Source organism: Nerophis lumbriciformis, linkage group LG26 (genome assembly GCF_033978685.3).
Source record: "Nerophis lumbriciformis linkage group LG26, RoL_Nlum_v2.1, whole genome shotgun sequence".
In the NCBI taxonomy this organism is placed as follows: Eukaryota; Metazoa; Chordata; class Actinopteri; order Syngnathiformes; family Syngnathidae; genus Nerophis; species Nerophis lumbriciformis.
This window is the reverse complement of record NC_084573.2, coordinates 23,791,155-23,807,740: the sequence shown is the minus strand read 5'-3', so window position 1 is coordinate 23,807,740 and position 16,586 is coordinate 23,791,155.

Sequence of the window (16,586 nt, the reverse complement as noted above, 5' to 3'; positions counted from 1 at the left end):
AGAAAAGGGGTAGGATTAAATAATCTCTGCTTCTTCCTACTCCTTTTCGAACATGTTGAAAAGACAAACTGGAAATTGTGATGTATCATGTTGTATGCTTGCATGTTCGAAATAAACTCAAACTCAAACTCAAACCTTCTATTATCCAGTTGAGGGGCATGGTTTATAATCTAGAATTAACTTTCACCAACTCAGAGGCGATGCAGCTGCTAACCGGCTCAATATGTCAATATAGCAGTATAAGCTAGTTCGCTCTCTGCTAAAAGTAGTTCCTCAGCGTTAGCGCTTATAATAACAATATCGCTAATACTTGGTTAGTATGCAGGTTACGTAATGTAAATGGAGTATTGATGGCGGTCTTTAGATGTTTTTAGGGCACTTTTTATTCCCATTAGCTGCATTGTTCGTCACTTCGTACTTGACGCATTTGACAAATTAGAATGCATAAAAAAAGAAAGACATCAATCAATCAATCAATCAATGTTTATTTATATAGCCCTAAATCACAAGTGTCTCAAAGGGCTGCACAAGCCACAACGACATCCTCCGTTCAGAGCCCACATAAGGGCAAGGAAAAACTCAACCCAGTGGGATGTCAATGACAATGACAATGAGAAACCTTGGAGAGGACCGCAGATGTGGGTTAACCCCCCACCCTATAGGGGAGACCGGATGCAATGGACGTCGAGTGGGTCCAGCATAATATTGTGAAAGTCCAGTCCATAGTGGATCAAACATAATAGTGAAAGTCCAGTCCATAGTGGTGCCAGCAGGAGGCCATCCAGATCGGAGACGGGTCAGCAGCGCAGAGATGTCCCCAACCGATGCACAGGCGACTCTGGACAGCCATCACTTCATCCATGGCCACCGGACTTGTGCCCCCCCTTCCACAAGAGAGAGGGGGGCAGAGCAGAAAAGAAAAGAAACGGCAGATCAACTGGTCTAAAAAGGGGGTCTATTTAAAGACTAGAGTATACAAATGAGTTTTAAGAATGGACTTAAATGCTTCTACTGAGGTAGTATCTCTAACTGTTACCGGGAGGGCATTCCATAGTACTGGAGCCCGAATAGAAAACGCTCTATAGCCCGCAGACTTTTTTTGGGCTCTGGGAATCACTAATAAGCCGGAGTTCTTTGAACGCAGATTTCTTGCCGGGACATATGGTACAATACAATCGGCAAGATAGGCTGGAGCTAGACCGTAAAAGTATTTTATACGTAAGTAGTAAAACCTTAAAGTCACATCTTAAGTGCACAGGTAGCCAGTGCAGGTGAGCCAGTATAGGTGTAATATGATCAAACTTTCTTGTTCTTGTCAAAAGTCTAGCAGCCGAATTTTGTACCAACTGTAATCGTTTGGGACATTGGAAATCATAGGCAAAATTCCCCCCCAAAAGAGTTCAGACAAAGTAGATCCGCACCTTTCTTGCCGCCCAGTTCAAGCTGAAGTTGACAACGTTTGACTTTTTTGGACTCTTCAGAGGAGAAGACTTTATTTCCTATACAGCCTTCAATGCTCTGTGCCTTGAAAGGACCAACATACTTAATGTTTTCAAACAGCTCAGGCCAAAACACACATTGAATCCCGAACCTCCATAAATCGGTCCTGCAAAAATATTGTAATATAAGGGGGACCCTTAGTCCACCCTATGTCACTTGGAAATATTTTTTACAGCCTGGACCCAGGGAGCACTTCATCATATTGTGGTGTGGCCTCAGGCCACTCCTGTGTTTGATGTCCTTAATCCCAGCGCCCAATGTGACTGATGAAGGAGTTCATGGTGGTGTTATTCTCTGCATGGGGCCGCGCAGACGTCGTTTAACGGAATGATAACACACCGTTCGAAGAAACATTGAAGAAGCACAAGTGGCATTCTTCTGAGATTTAGGGGTCATGTTGTGTTTGTGGGGGTCCCGAACCGGGTTTTCACTTTTAAGAAAACGTGTGCCGTGGCGTAATTGAATTACTGCACATGCTCCCCATTTGACTCGCTTGTTATTGCTAATGGAAGACATGTGCAGCCCACACTATCTCACACATGTTGCACCGCGTTGTTGCATTCTTTGCAACATGAAGATTCCATTTGGAGCGCAGCAGAAGAAAATTGCAAATTTTGTCAAACAAACATGGACTCTTTTTAGCCGTGAACAGGCTATTATTGTTACACTGGTATGCAAATGTGGATAGTAACTAGTAAGGATGAACCGATAGGGTACCAATTCCCGTACCTTGGAATCGACACCGGTACTCAACAGTACCAATTTTCAGTACGTTTGTGTGTGTTAATAAATGTACCGACAGTACCGTATTTTCTGGACCGGTATATAAGCCACACCCACCAAATTTGATTGAAGAAAAAAAAAATTTCGATATATATATATTTATATATATATATATATATATATATATATATAGCCGCACCGTACTATAAGCTGCAGATATATACGTTGCGACATGAGTTATTTACACATAATTTTTTGGGAAATGTTTGGCTCCAGCACACCCCGTGACCCCGAAAGGGACAAGCGGTAGAAAATGGATGGATGGATGTTTATTTACATACCTTGATTGTTTCCAAACGCTGCCTGTAACACGGCAGTAAAACGGCTGATCAAACAAAACAGAAGTAATCGTCATGGACCCACTAGCTGCGGACGCGAGCTCTCCAATCAGCTAAACAGACTCAATAACTCCACGGTGAAGTTTTGGTGAGTTTACTGAGGAATTTGTGAAACTGAAACAACACAAAAATAATGCCATTTTAAGTTAAATGATAAATGATAAATGCGTTGTACTTGTATAGCGCTTTTCTACCTTCAAGGTAATCAAAGCGCTTTGACACTACTTCCACATTTACCCATTCACACACACATTCACACACTGATGGAGGGAGCTGCCATGCAAGGCGCTAACCAGCACCCATCAGGAGCAAGGGTGAAGTGTCTTGCTTAGGACACAACGGACATGACGAGGTTGGTACTAGGTGGGGATTGAACCAGGGACCCTCGGGTTGCGCACGGCCACTCTTCCACTGCGCCACGCCTGATACCAACACTCTCGAAGACATGTGAGCATATTAGCTCATGCTAACGACGCTCGCGTCATTACATTACGATAGCACTTACGAAAATGCATGAAAACACTCCTGCAGACATCACACATGGGACGGTTTAGTAAGTATGAATTGTTTTAGTTGTATTGTAAAACTTACAAACGTTGCTTGGAGTGATGAATGAAGAATCCAAGCGAGTAGAAACACTATGGATGTCTGAAAAAAAAGAAGCATTACTGGATGGACACTGCAGCACCTGCAGTAAGCGAACTCGTCCGAAAGATGGCGCAATAGCACAAACAATAAAACACCTCAGCATAATTGCTTGTTTATTTTATTTTTTTACTTTTTTATGGTCCCAGTGAAGAAAAATCCATAAATTAGCCGCACCCTTTTATAAACCGCAGAGTGAAAAGTGTAGGTAAAAAGTAGCGGCTTCTATTCCGGAATTTACGGTACTTAAGTAACTTTATGGATACATTTTACTAATTTTAATGCATTTAATGCAAGTTTTACTTTTACTTGTTTTTTCTAATAAAAAAACACTCCTTGTAAAATTTTAAAGTTAATCAATTTGCCTGAAATAAAAAAAATATGTAAATCTTTATTTAAACTATTAACACTTCTTGACCGACTTGAACCCTTTGATACTAAAATTAAATTAACTCGATAGAAAATTATCAATTTAAATTGATCATCAACATTAACTCAGGAGCTTAAAATATAAAACACATAAGTCTACAAAAAAAAAAATTGTGAAAAAATGAACAATTTCTGCAGATTTGTTTTTAAATAAATAAAACAAGGAAGTCAGCATTAATGGCTTCAATGAGCACATTTTGCTGTGCACAGCTTTTCAAAGCATGGTACTGCATGATCCTGATAAAGCATTTCCACTGGGGACACGCAGCGAGGGGCCCGTCTCCCCACTATTTGAGAAGAACTGCTCTAAAGTTACGATACTCTTACATGAGAACCATTTTTTGGCTACTCCACCCACCTCTGCCCATACGACACACGCTAGTTAGTCAGCAGTTTTTCAAAAGTCAGAGGCTCCAGGGAACTTAAGGGGAGGCGCAGCAACTTGAGAAAAATAAAGAAAAAACTGTATCGTAATTTAAACATGCTATTTTCACTTCAGTTATGTTAATATGGCTGTATTTTTAATTTGTATTATGAGAGAAAGGGCATAGTCCGTGGTTTATTCATTATATTTACTACTATCTTTCCTGTTCAGCGTCATAGAAGAGCTAGAACCTTCTTAAGTTAGTCTGCATGTTGTTGGATTGTGGGAGGAAACCATTCCACGTGGCCGCTTTGGACGATAGTTCATTTCCTGTGTTTCCACCATTCTTTCCTGTTTGACACTTGTATTTTGTTATGTCTCGTTCTTCTTTGTCGCCGTATGTTTCACCTTCACTCTTGCTTGAAGAAGCTTGGAGTGCACCAGTTTTTATTGTTAGTTACTGTTATATTTAGTTCAGCTTGGTCCTCTGCTAGTTGCTTGATCATTTGCTTTGCCCCAGTGCACTTTTCTTTTTTTTTTGTTCTTCCTGCACTTTCTCCGATAGAGGCCTATTACCTGCACTTCGCCTGCCGTCTCTGCATCCTGGCGTCCAGACCAACAACGCCAACAAAATCTGTATTTCTGTCTTGCATTTTCCTGTTCTAGCCCAGGAGGCAGCTGAACTTTAGCAAACCCGGACTGATGAGGTCAGTTTGTTGTTCTGTTAGGTGAGACTACATTTCCATTTGCAGATTTCTGAAATCCGTCCTTGGTTCGTTAAGAAAGAAAGACACTTTGGAAGAATTATGATTTTTGTACTGCTAGGATGGCGTGGTAGCAATGATGTGTAGAGGGCCCTTAAAAAATGATTCTCCTGCCGTGGCTTTATGTGTTGTAAGCCATGACCATTCTTACAAGTGTGTCACTGTAAAAGACCTGTAGACTCAACAGATGGGTGTCACGTGACAATGTCAGCCGCACATGTCCAGGTGTTGTAGGCAAACACTGCCATCTCGCGTTAGAACCGGAGAACTACACTAAGTAACATATACATTATATCCTGTGTTTATACATTTTTCATAATTTTATTATTTACGTTTTATATTGTTTATAGATGATTACAGTTATGTTTATGGAAAGGTTTTTGCTGTTGTAATTTTTCTATACGTTTTTGCTTAAAATATAACTTATTTATGGGTGTTTCAGAACACACAAACAAAAACACAATCAAAACAGTATGGTGCTTCCAAAGGGTAAAAAAAGTTACATATTGAACAATTGGAAGTAGAAGTGAAAATTTTTGAGCGCCTCACGATTCGATTGGATTCCAATTCGATTCTCAATTCAACACGATTGTAGTACTATATTATTTAGTGTTGAAATTATAATAGAACCTTTTCAAAACAGCTTACAGGTTACATAAATACTTACATGTGCAGTGTTGGCCTAAAAAATTATTTTTTTTAAATTTGTCATTTGTATTTGCAAAAATCACAGAATGTTAATCAATCTAACAAAAGGAATTACTGTAGAGCAACCCCAACTCTAGTTGAATCATTAATAATGTAATACAATACTAAAAACTAAAAATGTATAAAAGCAACGATATTAATAATGATAATAATATCAATAATAGTTGTTGATAGGCTACAGCACCACCCGAGAACCCGAAAGGGACAAGCGGTAGAAAATGGATGGATGGATGGATGATATTTTAATCCCCAGAAAATATATTCTCAAAAACAATTATTGCAACAACAACAAAAACTATATATATATATATATATATATATATATATATATATATATATATATATATGTGTGTATATATATATATATATATATAGATAGATAGATAGTACTTTATTGATTCCTTCAGGAGAGTTCCCTCAGGAAAATTTTAATTCCAGCAGCAGTGTACAGAATTTAGATCGAATTTAAAAAGTAAAAAGTAAATAACGGGGGTATAAATGTAAACAAAATAGAAAAATATTGCAATACGAACAAAAATAAAAAGCAACAATGAGAATAAAAAATAACAGTAAAATAAGAATATAACAAGAGAAACTAGGCAGTAGTGACCATGTTATGAAAAAAAAATGAATATATATAAAAAAAATTTAAAAAAAATACAATTCTCACGTTGTGCGATCCAGAATCGATTCTCATTGTATTTATTTATTTATTTATTTTTGTTTTTGTTTTTTGTTGGGGTTTTTTTTAAATTAATCAATCCAACAAAACAATACACAGCAATACCATAACAATGCAATCCAATTCCAAAACCAAACCCGACCCAGCAACACTCAGAACTGCAATAAACAAAGCAATTGAGAGGAGACACAAACACGACACAGAAAAAAACAAAAGTAGTGAAACAAAAATGAACGTTATCAACAACAGTATCAATATTAGTTACAATTTCAACATAGCAGTGATTAAAAATTCCTCATTGACATTATCATTAGACATTTATAAAAAATAAAATAAAAAACACAGTGGCTTACACTTGCATCGCATCGCATAAGCTTGACAACACACTGTTTCCAATATTTTCACAAAGATAAAATAAGTCATATTTTTGGTTCATTTAATAGTTAAAACAAATTTACATTATTGCAATCAGTTGATAAAACATTGTCCTTTACAATTATAAAAGCTTTTTACAAAAATCTAGTACTGTGCTTGCATGTCAGCAGACTGGGGTAGATCCTGCTGAAATCCTATGTATTGAATGAATAGAGAATCGTTTTGAATCGGGGAAAAAAATCGATTTTGAATCGAATCGTGACCCCAAGAATCGATATTGAATCGAATCGTGGGACACCCAAAGATTCACAGCCCTAATATATATATATATATATATATATATATATATATATATATATATATATATATATATATATATATATATATATATATATATATATATATATATATATATATACACACAAACATATATACACATATGTGTGTGTACATATACATTTTAATATATATACTGTACATAAATGTGTATATATGTATAATAAATATATATATATATATATATATATATATATATATATGTGTGCTTGACTTCATTATTTTAATACATCTATATAATCCATATATATATATATATATATATGTTGTATAGATTTTCTATATAATTTATTTTGAAAATGAAATTAAAATTGCGATATATATATATATGTATAAGCAATTCTAAAAATTTAAGAAAAAAATTATTGCATATATATATATATATATATATATATATATACATAGTGTATATAAAGATTTTTTTTCTTAATCGATACTCCAAAATTATTAATCAAATGTATATATAGAGATTGATAGAACAATATTTTTTTCCTTAATCGATTTTTCAAATTTATTGATCAATTTATATAAATAAAAATCTCGATTTGGATGTGAATTTATTGTTTTATTTTTTTATACAATCCCTGATTGGAAGAGTCTCATGCAGGTCCATTTAATTTTTATCTAGTTTTTATTATTATCATATTTCATATAATAAACCCGAAGAAGACAACAAAACTCCAATACAAGCAAGAAGGTATGGCGCTCCAAAGGGTTTAAAAAGGTTACACATTGAACAAAAGGGAGAAGTTATTTCACAAAGTAGAATATTGGCTTGTGTATTTAAACACTCCCAAAAGAACAGCAATACATCAAGTGCTTGACTTCATTATTGTAATCAAATCAAATAAACATTCCTGATGAAAGTGATGAGAATATGATGAGATATAACCTAGATGATGAGAATATAACAAGAAGAAGGCCTTTTCAGTGTTTATTGGACTCGTCCGTGAGTCAAAACACTCCTGCTTCTGAATCATTTGACCTGGCCACCACCTTTTCCCTTCCCGACATTTTCTTGCTTCTCCTTCAAGGTCATCCTCTTTGCAGTCATGGCGGAGTGGTGCAGTGTGCCGCTCTTCCATAACGTCAACACAATTAGCAAAATTAGCTTCCAGATGGTTCAAGTTGAAATGGCTCAGATAAGAGAAGGGGAAATATTATTTGTATTATTATTATTAAGCATGTTTTATCAAGACATTTACCCAGGAAAATGGCTTCAACAACACAATGTTTTGTAAAAAGGTTCAGTGTGCACAAAATACCCAAACTATTTTAAGGTACAGCACCAAACAAAACGTATATTCATAACTAGAGATGTCCGATAATATCGGACTGTCGATATTATCGGCCAATAAATGCTTTAAAATGTAATATCGTAAATTATTGGTATCGGTTTTAAAAAGTAAAATTTATGACTTTTTAAAACGCCGCTGTGTACACGGACGTAGGGAGAAGTACAGAGCGCCAATGAACCTTAAAGGCACTGCCTTTGCGTGCCGGCCCAGTCACATAATATAATAATAATAATAATAATAACTGGGATTTATATAGCGCTTTTTACACACACATAAGTGAATACTTGATCAACAGCCATACAGGTCACACTGAGGGTGGCCGTATAAACAACTTTAACACTGTTGGAAAATATGCGCCACACTGTGAACCCACACCAAACAAGAATGACCAAACACATTTCGGGAGAACATCCGCACCGTAACACAACATAAACACAACAGAACAAATACCCAGAACCCCGTACAGCACTAACTCTTCCGGGACGCTACAATATACACCCCCCGCTACCCCCTACCCCCCCCCCCCTCAAATTAGAGGGGTTTTTTCGACATTTCAAACACTTCCTTGTGGTCTACATAACATGTCATGGTGGTTCTTTGGTCCAAATGTTGCATAGATTATGTTTTACAGATCATCTTCAAGCCGCTTTCTGATTGTCCCTTCGTTTTGTGGGCGTATTTTCCACCGCCATCTTTGTTGTAGTTTTTAGCGCGTCCATAGCTGACAGATGATATTAGAGCTATATACCAGCAGCGGAGGATGCATGTGCATGTACAAGCCAGTCTGCCCCGCAACAAGAGGATAGGGAAAAGGAAGGAAACAATTATATATAAACAATAATCAATTACAGTCTCTGACTATAATGGAGGATTGGGTAAATTTATGCCTCCGCGGTTTGATTTAAAATTTGCAGATCCCAAACACACAACAGCAGGTACCAGTTGGTAAGAAAAGTTGGTTTTGTATGATAGGACCCCTTTGAGGTATCCGCCTTTTTTTTTTGTAGTCTATCGTACCAGAAATGCGTCAATACCGATTGTTGATTGCCACGTCAGAACCAGAAGTCGGTCCAAGTCAAATCCGGGCACGATTTTAGTAGTTTTTAAAGGCCTACTGAAATGCGATTTTCTTATTTAAACGGGGATAGCAGGTCCATTCTATGTGTCATACTTGATCATTTCGCGATATTGCCATATTTTTGCTGAAAGGATTTAGTAGAGAACATCGACGATAAAGTTCGCAACTTTTGGTCGCTGATAAAAAAGCCTTGCCTGTACCGGAAGTATCAGACGAGTAGCGTGACGTCACAGGTTGTGGAGCTCCTCACATCTGCACATTGTTTACAATCATGGCCACCAGCAGCGAGAGTGATTCGGACCAAGAAAGCGACGATTTCCCCATTAATTAGAGCGAGGATGAAAGATTTGTGGATGAGGAAAGTGAGAGTGAAGGACTAGAGGGCAGTGGGAGCGATTCAGATAGGGAAGATGCTGTGAGAGGCGGGTGGGACCTGATATTCAGCTGGGAATGACTAAAACAGTAAATAAACACAAGACATATATATACTCTATTAGCCACAACACAACCAGGCTTATATTTAATATGCCACAAATTAATCCCACATAACAAACACCTCCCCCCTCCCGTCCATATAACCCGCCAATACAACTCAAACACCTGCACTACACACTCAATCCCACAGCCCAAAGTACCGTTCACCTCCCCAAAGTTCATACAGCACATATATTTCCCCAAAATCCCCAAAGTTACGTACGTGACATGCACATGGCGGCACGCACGTACGGGCAAGCGATCAAATGTTTGGAAGCCGCAGCTGCATGCGTACTCACGGTACCGCATCTGCGCATCCAACTCAAAGTCCTCCTGGAAAAAAGTCTGTTGTCCCAGTTCTCCACAGGCCAATGGTAAAGCTTGACTGTCATCTTCCGGGAATGTAAACAATGAAACCCCGGCTGTGTTATCCGGCACAACAGTAAGGGGGTGCATTCTACGGCGGGGGTGCGTTATCCGGCACAACACCTGCCGCAATACACCGCTTCCCACCTACAGCTTTCTTCTTTGCTGTCTCCATTGTTCATTGAACAAATTGCAAAAGATTCACCAACACAGATGTCCAGAATACTGTGGAATTTTGCGATGAAAACAGACGACTTAATAGCTGGCCACCATGCTGTCCCAAAATGTCCTCTACAATCCGTGACGTCACGCGCAGGCGTCATCATACCGAGACGTTTTCAGCAGGATATTTCGCGCAAAATTTAAAATTGCACTTTAGTAAGCTAACCCGGCCGTATTGGCATGTGTTGCAATGTTAAGATTTCATCATTGATGTATAAACTATCAGACTGCGTGGTCGGTAATAGTGGGTTTCACTAGGCCTTTAAGAAATGTGCAATATTGTTTTAGAGTTAGTTTTTTTCGGAAATACATCACAGGAAAGCCTGTGGATGATTATGAAGAAATATGTAATTCCAGAGAAGATTGTGAGAATGGTGAAAACATTTTACGAAGACTTCCAGTGCACAGTAGAAAACCAAGGAGAAACATGCGAGTGGTTCAAAATGAAAACCGGTGTCAAACAAGAATGTAATATGTTCGGATTCCTGTTCTTAATGGTGATGGATTGGATAATGCGAAGAACAGTTAAAGAGGGAGAGAATGGATTTCGCTGGAAGCTAACATCAAAACTCGACGACCTGGACTTTGCAGATGACGTAGCATTACTGTCCTCCACAAAACAGCACATGCAGAGTAAAACAACATGGATGGACAAAGAAGCCGGGCGAGTAGGACTCAGGATCAATACACAAAAGACTAAAACTGATAAGGATCAATGCAAGAAACCAGGAAAAAATCCAAATCAATGGACAAGATGTCGAAGAGGTAGACCAGTTCACCTACTTGGGAGCCATAGTTTGTAAAGAGGGAGGCGGCATGAAGGACCTGAAGAATAGACTGTCGAAAGCGAGAGGCGCATTCATCAGACTTGGAAAGACCTGTAGCTCCAACAGCATCACAAGAAGAACAAAACTAAAACTGTACAAGACACTAGTGGTACCAGTATTGCTATACGGGTGTGGAAACTTGGAAAATGAACAGCGGGGATAACAGGACGGTTGACGTATTCCATAACAGATGCTTACGAAGAATATTCAGAATCTGCTGGCAAGATCACATCAGTACTGAAGAACTGCTGGAAAGAGCGAATATGATGCCACTCAGTGAGTAAAGCTACGAAGATGGAAGATTTTTCATTTCATTTTTTTTTTTTTTTTTTTTTTTTTTCAGGCAATGACATAAAAAAAGAAGTACAAAATTGACAACACATAATAATATAAATTAATATAGTGCAAAATGCATGACTGACCAGTTTTGCCTGAAAGGGAGTGGGAAGAAGATAATTTATTTAATCCCACCCCCAGTTCTCCATTCAGTGATTATTCACATGAGTTTCACTCTTACTTTGTTCAAGGATTATATTACAGATGTTGTATCATAGTGGCATTACCACAGGTAACAATAATTATTACACTGTAACAATAATTTGCATCAACGATGTAGGAATAATGAATATACCAACATTGGTAATAGACACCATAGCAATAATGGTAATAAACAACATAGCAACAATGGTAATAGACAACATAGCAATAATGGTAATAGACACCATAGCAATAATGGTAATAAACAACATAGCAACAATGGTAATAGACAACATAGCAATAATGGTAAGGAAACATTGAGACAGAGTACAGCAGCAGGTCAAATTAAAGACCCTCATCTCTATATTTGAACCAGACCCCATGTTTGTATAATAGTTTAAACCGATTAATAGTTTGGCATTGCTTGTGTTGTAAGTCCAGTTTGTTCCATAGTTTTACTCCGCATACAGACACACAAAAACGTTTACGAGTGGTCTGAGCTCTCGGCAATGAGAAATATCCAAAGCCTCTCAAGTTATGAGCCTGCACTCGTCTTATAAAAAAACGTTGTAGATTAGGCGGCAATAATTTGTTAAATGCTTTATATAAGATTATTTATGTATTATATTTAACAAGGTCATCAAATTTGAGCAACTTTGATTGCATAAACAGATTATGAGTATGTTCTAAATAACCAACGTTGTGAATGATCCGCACTGCTCTTTTCTGTAATATGATCAGAGGATGAATTGTGTTGTGGTAAGTATTCCCCCATACTTCAACACAGTATGTAAGGTATGGGAGTACCAAGGTGCAGTATAGAGTACGGAGTGCATTTTCATTGAGGTATAGTTTTGCTTTGTTTATAAGATGATTGGACACATACTACGGCAGGACCACAACAACAATTGCAGCATAGCCATGACCTGGGCACCAGAGGGGAAAAGAAGAAAGAGAAGACCAAAGACCACCTGGAGGCGTACCATTGAGAAAGAAAGGAAAGAGGGAGGATGGGACTCACGGTCGGAGGCGAGGTCTGCAGCAGCCGATCGTGAGAAGTGGAGAAGCTCTGTGAGGGCCTTATGGGCCACGAGACACTAAGTGGATAGGTAACAGGTAACATCACTGGATCCCCGGGAGGAGCTGGACGAAGTGGCCAGGGAGAGGGATGTCTGGGCTTCTCTGCTTAGGCTGCTGCCCCCGCGACCCGACCTCGGATAAACGGAAGAAGATGGATGGATGGATGGATATTTTAATTTGTTTTAAGTGAACTTGTACTTTTCAGCATTATTTCATAAGGTTTTTTTTTTTTCATGCCAATAACAGAAGTCAAACTAGGTTACCATGGTAACCCATAGTAACTTATTTAGGGATTCAAGTTAGCTTTAGACTTAGACTTAGCCTTAGACAAACTTTAATGATCCACAAGGGAAATTGTTCCACACAGTAGCTCAGTTACAATGATGGAAAGTGTAAGGATGGAAAGGACAATGCAGGTATAAATAGACTAAATATAGCGATATAAAATACAACATATATACGTAATATTTACATAATATATGTACAGTATATTATATATACTGATATATTATATTATGTCTATATCATATATACAATATATAACAATTGCCATGTACAATATTTCAGTATATACAGTATATGTGACAGCTGCAGCAAAAATAGAGAGTAAATCCAGGAGAAAATAGAAAATAGACATTAAAAACAAAGAGAAGTAGCTAACATAGAAGGTGTCAGGTAATAGACAGATATCATCTTTTGCTGTATGGCGAGTGATTATACAGCTGGATGGAGTGCGGAATGAAGGAGTTCTTGAATCGAACACTGTAGGAACGAAGCCTTTAAACTTTAGCCTCCTCGTGTTTTGTAACTGTCTCTAACAGATTCAGATTATAACACAATGGCTCCCACTTATTTTAAAAGTATTATTTAGTCTACTTTAACTGAAATAATAGTTTACACACTATTTTAAACTTTATTTTTTAACACATTTTCATTTAAATATTTAAGTTGTAAAAAAAAACGACAACTTAAATGTTTAGATAAAATAAGTTGCTTGAACCAAAATAAGACTACGCCTCCTATTAAATATACAACATGGTTCGTTCCACCTGGATAACGGGCAAACTTCGCTTGGAACACGTTAATCAACACAGACGTCGTAATGTCATCAAAGATCACCTTTATGCATTAACACACAGTACACACAAGTGTATAGGTGATAGAAGAAAGTTAAAAATATAATTAATCTATCTGTGGCAGCATAGGATAACGTGATTTACAAGTTTTACTTTTGTATCTCATTGCCTATAACTGAGGTGCATTCAAGAACCCTTGAATAAAGTTAGAAACAGAGACTTGGCTATAGTTTTTAAAGACAGGGGAGGCCGAACCCCCAGGAGATGCACTAATAATTAGGGGTGTTTTAAAAAATCGATTCACATCTAATTTCACAATCCAACTTGTATTTATTATTGTAACTTGATTCATATATGAATCAAGTTAGAATCGATCGATTAAAAAAACAAAAAACTTGTTTTTTTGTTGTTGTTTTTTAAAGAATACATTTTTGGACTTAAAACATTCAACAAATATATACTATTATTGATACTGTTACTTTTATTATTTTTTGGTTTTCCTTTTTTCAGTATTGTATTTTTTCTCACTTGCTTTGTAAATGTCTATCCTAAGTATTGTAAAGCTGGGATTGGCTTGGAGTTGGGCTTGTTCTATTTTCCTTTTTTTTTTAGATTAACATACTGGGATTTTTGTAAATACAATTTTTAAAATTCATTTTTAGAAATATGTTTTTAGGCCAACATTGCATGCATAAGTCGTAGGTCAGCAGCCGAGAGGAGATTTTGTCAAATGTAACAAAATAGCAAAAAATATTGTAATCAATATTTTACAACTATTACAAAATATTTTTATTATTTAATATTTTTGCATGAACGACACCAGGGGTCGGCAACCCAAAATGTTGAAAGAGCCATATTGGACCAAAAATACACACACAAAAAAATCTTTCTGGGGCCACAAAAAATTAAAAGCCTTATATAAGTGTTATAATGAAGGCAACACATGACGTAAGTGTCTATATTAGCTATATTAGCCTACTATCAAAGGCTGACACAAATCTTCGTTGACAGAAATGTTTTTATTCTACACATTTTTGCAACATTGGAAATCATTAGTAAAATGAAGGCTTCTCAGAGGCTGAGATAACTCCTGGAAATGACTGTCTTAGAATGGCCAAAGGCATAGATGTGTGTGTCCAAGTTTAATTAAACGGCAGGCTGTCTTCTTCTCATGGATTTATTACAATCTTTGCAAGCTGGGTAACGTTTGCTGTGGTCTGGAACAACATGGCACACTAACAACTATGAGAAATGCAGCCAATATTACATACAGATAATGTTTCATGAGGCATGCAAATATAAATTAAATACACAGAAGACATAAGTAAAGGAAATTAAATGAGCTCAAATACACCTACAAACAAGGCATAATGATGCAATATGTACATACAGCTAGCCTAAATAGCATGTCAGCATCGATTAGCTTGCTGTTATGCACTGAACAAATATGCCTGATTAACACTCCAACAAGTCAATAAAATCAACAAAGCTCACTTTTGTACATTCACGCACAGCATAAAACGTTTGGTGGACAAAATGAGACTAAGAAGGAGCGGCATAAAACACGTTTTTCTGTGGCAGCGTCGGAGAAAGTTGTACAAACTACAATGAGTTCAAGGATCGCTTAAATTAGTAGGACAAAACGGTGCTTGTCAAATACTCTCATCAGTGAAGCATGTATAATACAAACAGTGGGATTTCTAACTATTAGGAAGGTTTGTGTCATGTTTGTTCTCCTACAGAAAATATTAATTTTTTCTTCATCTTTTTCCTTTTCACACATCTCTGAAAGAGGTCCAGGAAGCCACCAGGGTGGGGCTAAAGCAGCGTTTTTCAACCACTGTATTTCACGGGCCCTGTGATGAGGTGGCGACTTTTAATACGAAAGGGACAAACGGTAAAAAATGAATGGATGGATGTGAGATACAGTGTGGTGTGCCGTGGGAGATTATATAATTTCACTTAATTGGGTTAAAAATATTTTTTGCTTGCAAACCAGTAATTATAATCCGCAAATAATGTGCCGTTGTTAAGTGTCTGTGCTGTCGAGAGCTCGGCAGAGTAACCGTGTTGTACTCTTTCATATCAATAGGTGGCTGCAGATAGCTAATTGCTTTGTAGATGTCAGGAACATGGTTTGTCGTGATCACAATATGCAGACGACAGCGGGAGGCATTGCGCAGGTAAAAAGGTATTTAACGCTTAAACCAAAAATACACAAAAGGCGAGTGCCGCTAAGAAAAGGCATTGAAGCTTAGGGATGGCTATGCAGAACGAAACTACAACTGAACTGGCGACAAAGTAAACAAAAACAGAATGCTGGACGACAGCAAAGACTTACATTACAGCGTGTGGAGCAGACGGTGTCCACAAAGTACATCCAAACATGACATGACAATCAACAATGTCCCCACGAAGAAGGATAACAACAACTTAAATAGTCTAGATTGCTAAAAACAAAGCAGGTGCGGGGAATAGCGCTCAAAGGAAGACATGAAACTGCAACACGAAAATACCAACAAAACAGGAAATGCCACTAAAATCGGAGCACAAGACAAGAACTAAAACACAACACACAGGAAAAAAGTAAATAAGTGTGATGTGACAGGTCGTGACAGTACACCTACTTTGAGACAAGAGCTATAGTGGTGCATGCTTGGTTATGGGTTAAAGTCATTTCTATCAATTGCGACTTTGATTGATTGAGACTTTTATTAGTAGATTGCACAGTAGAGTACATATTCCGTACAATTGACCACCAAAT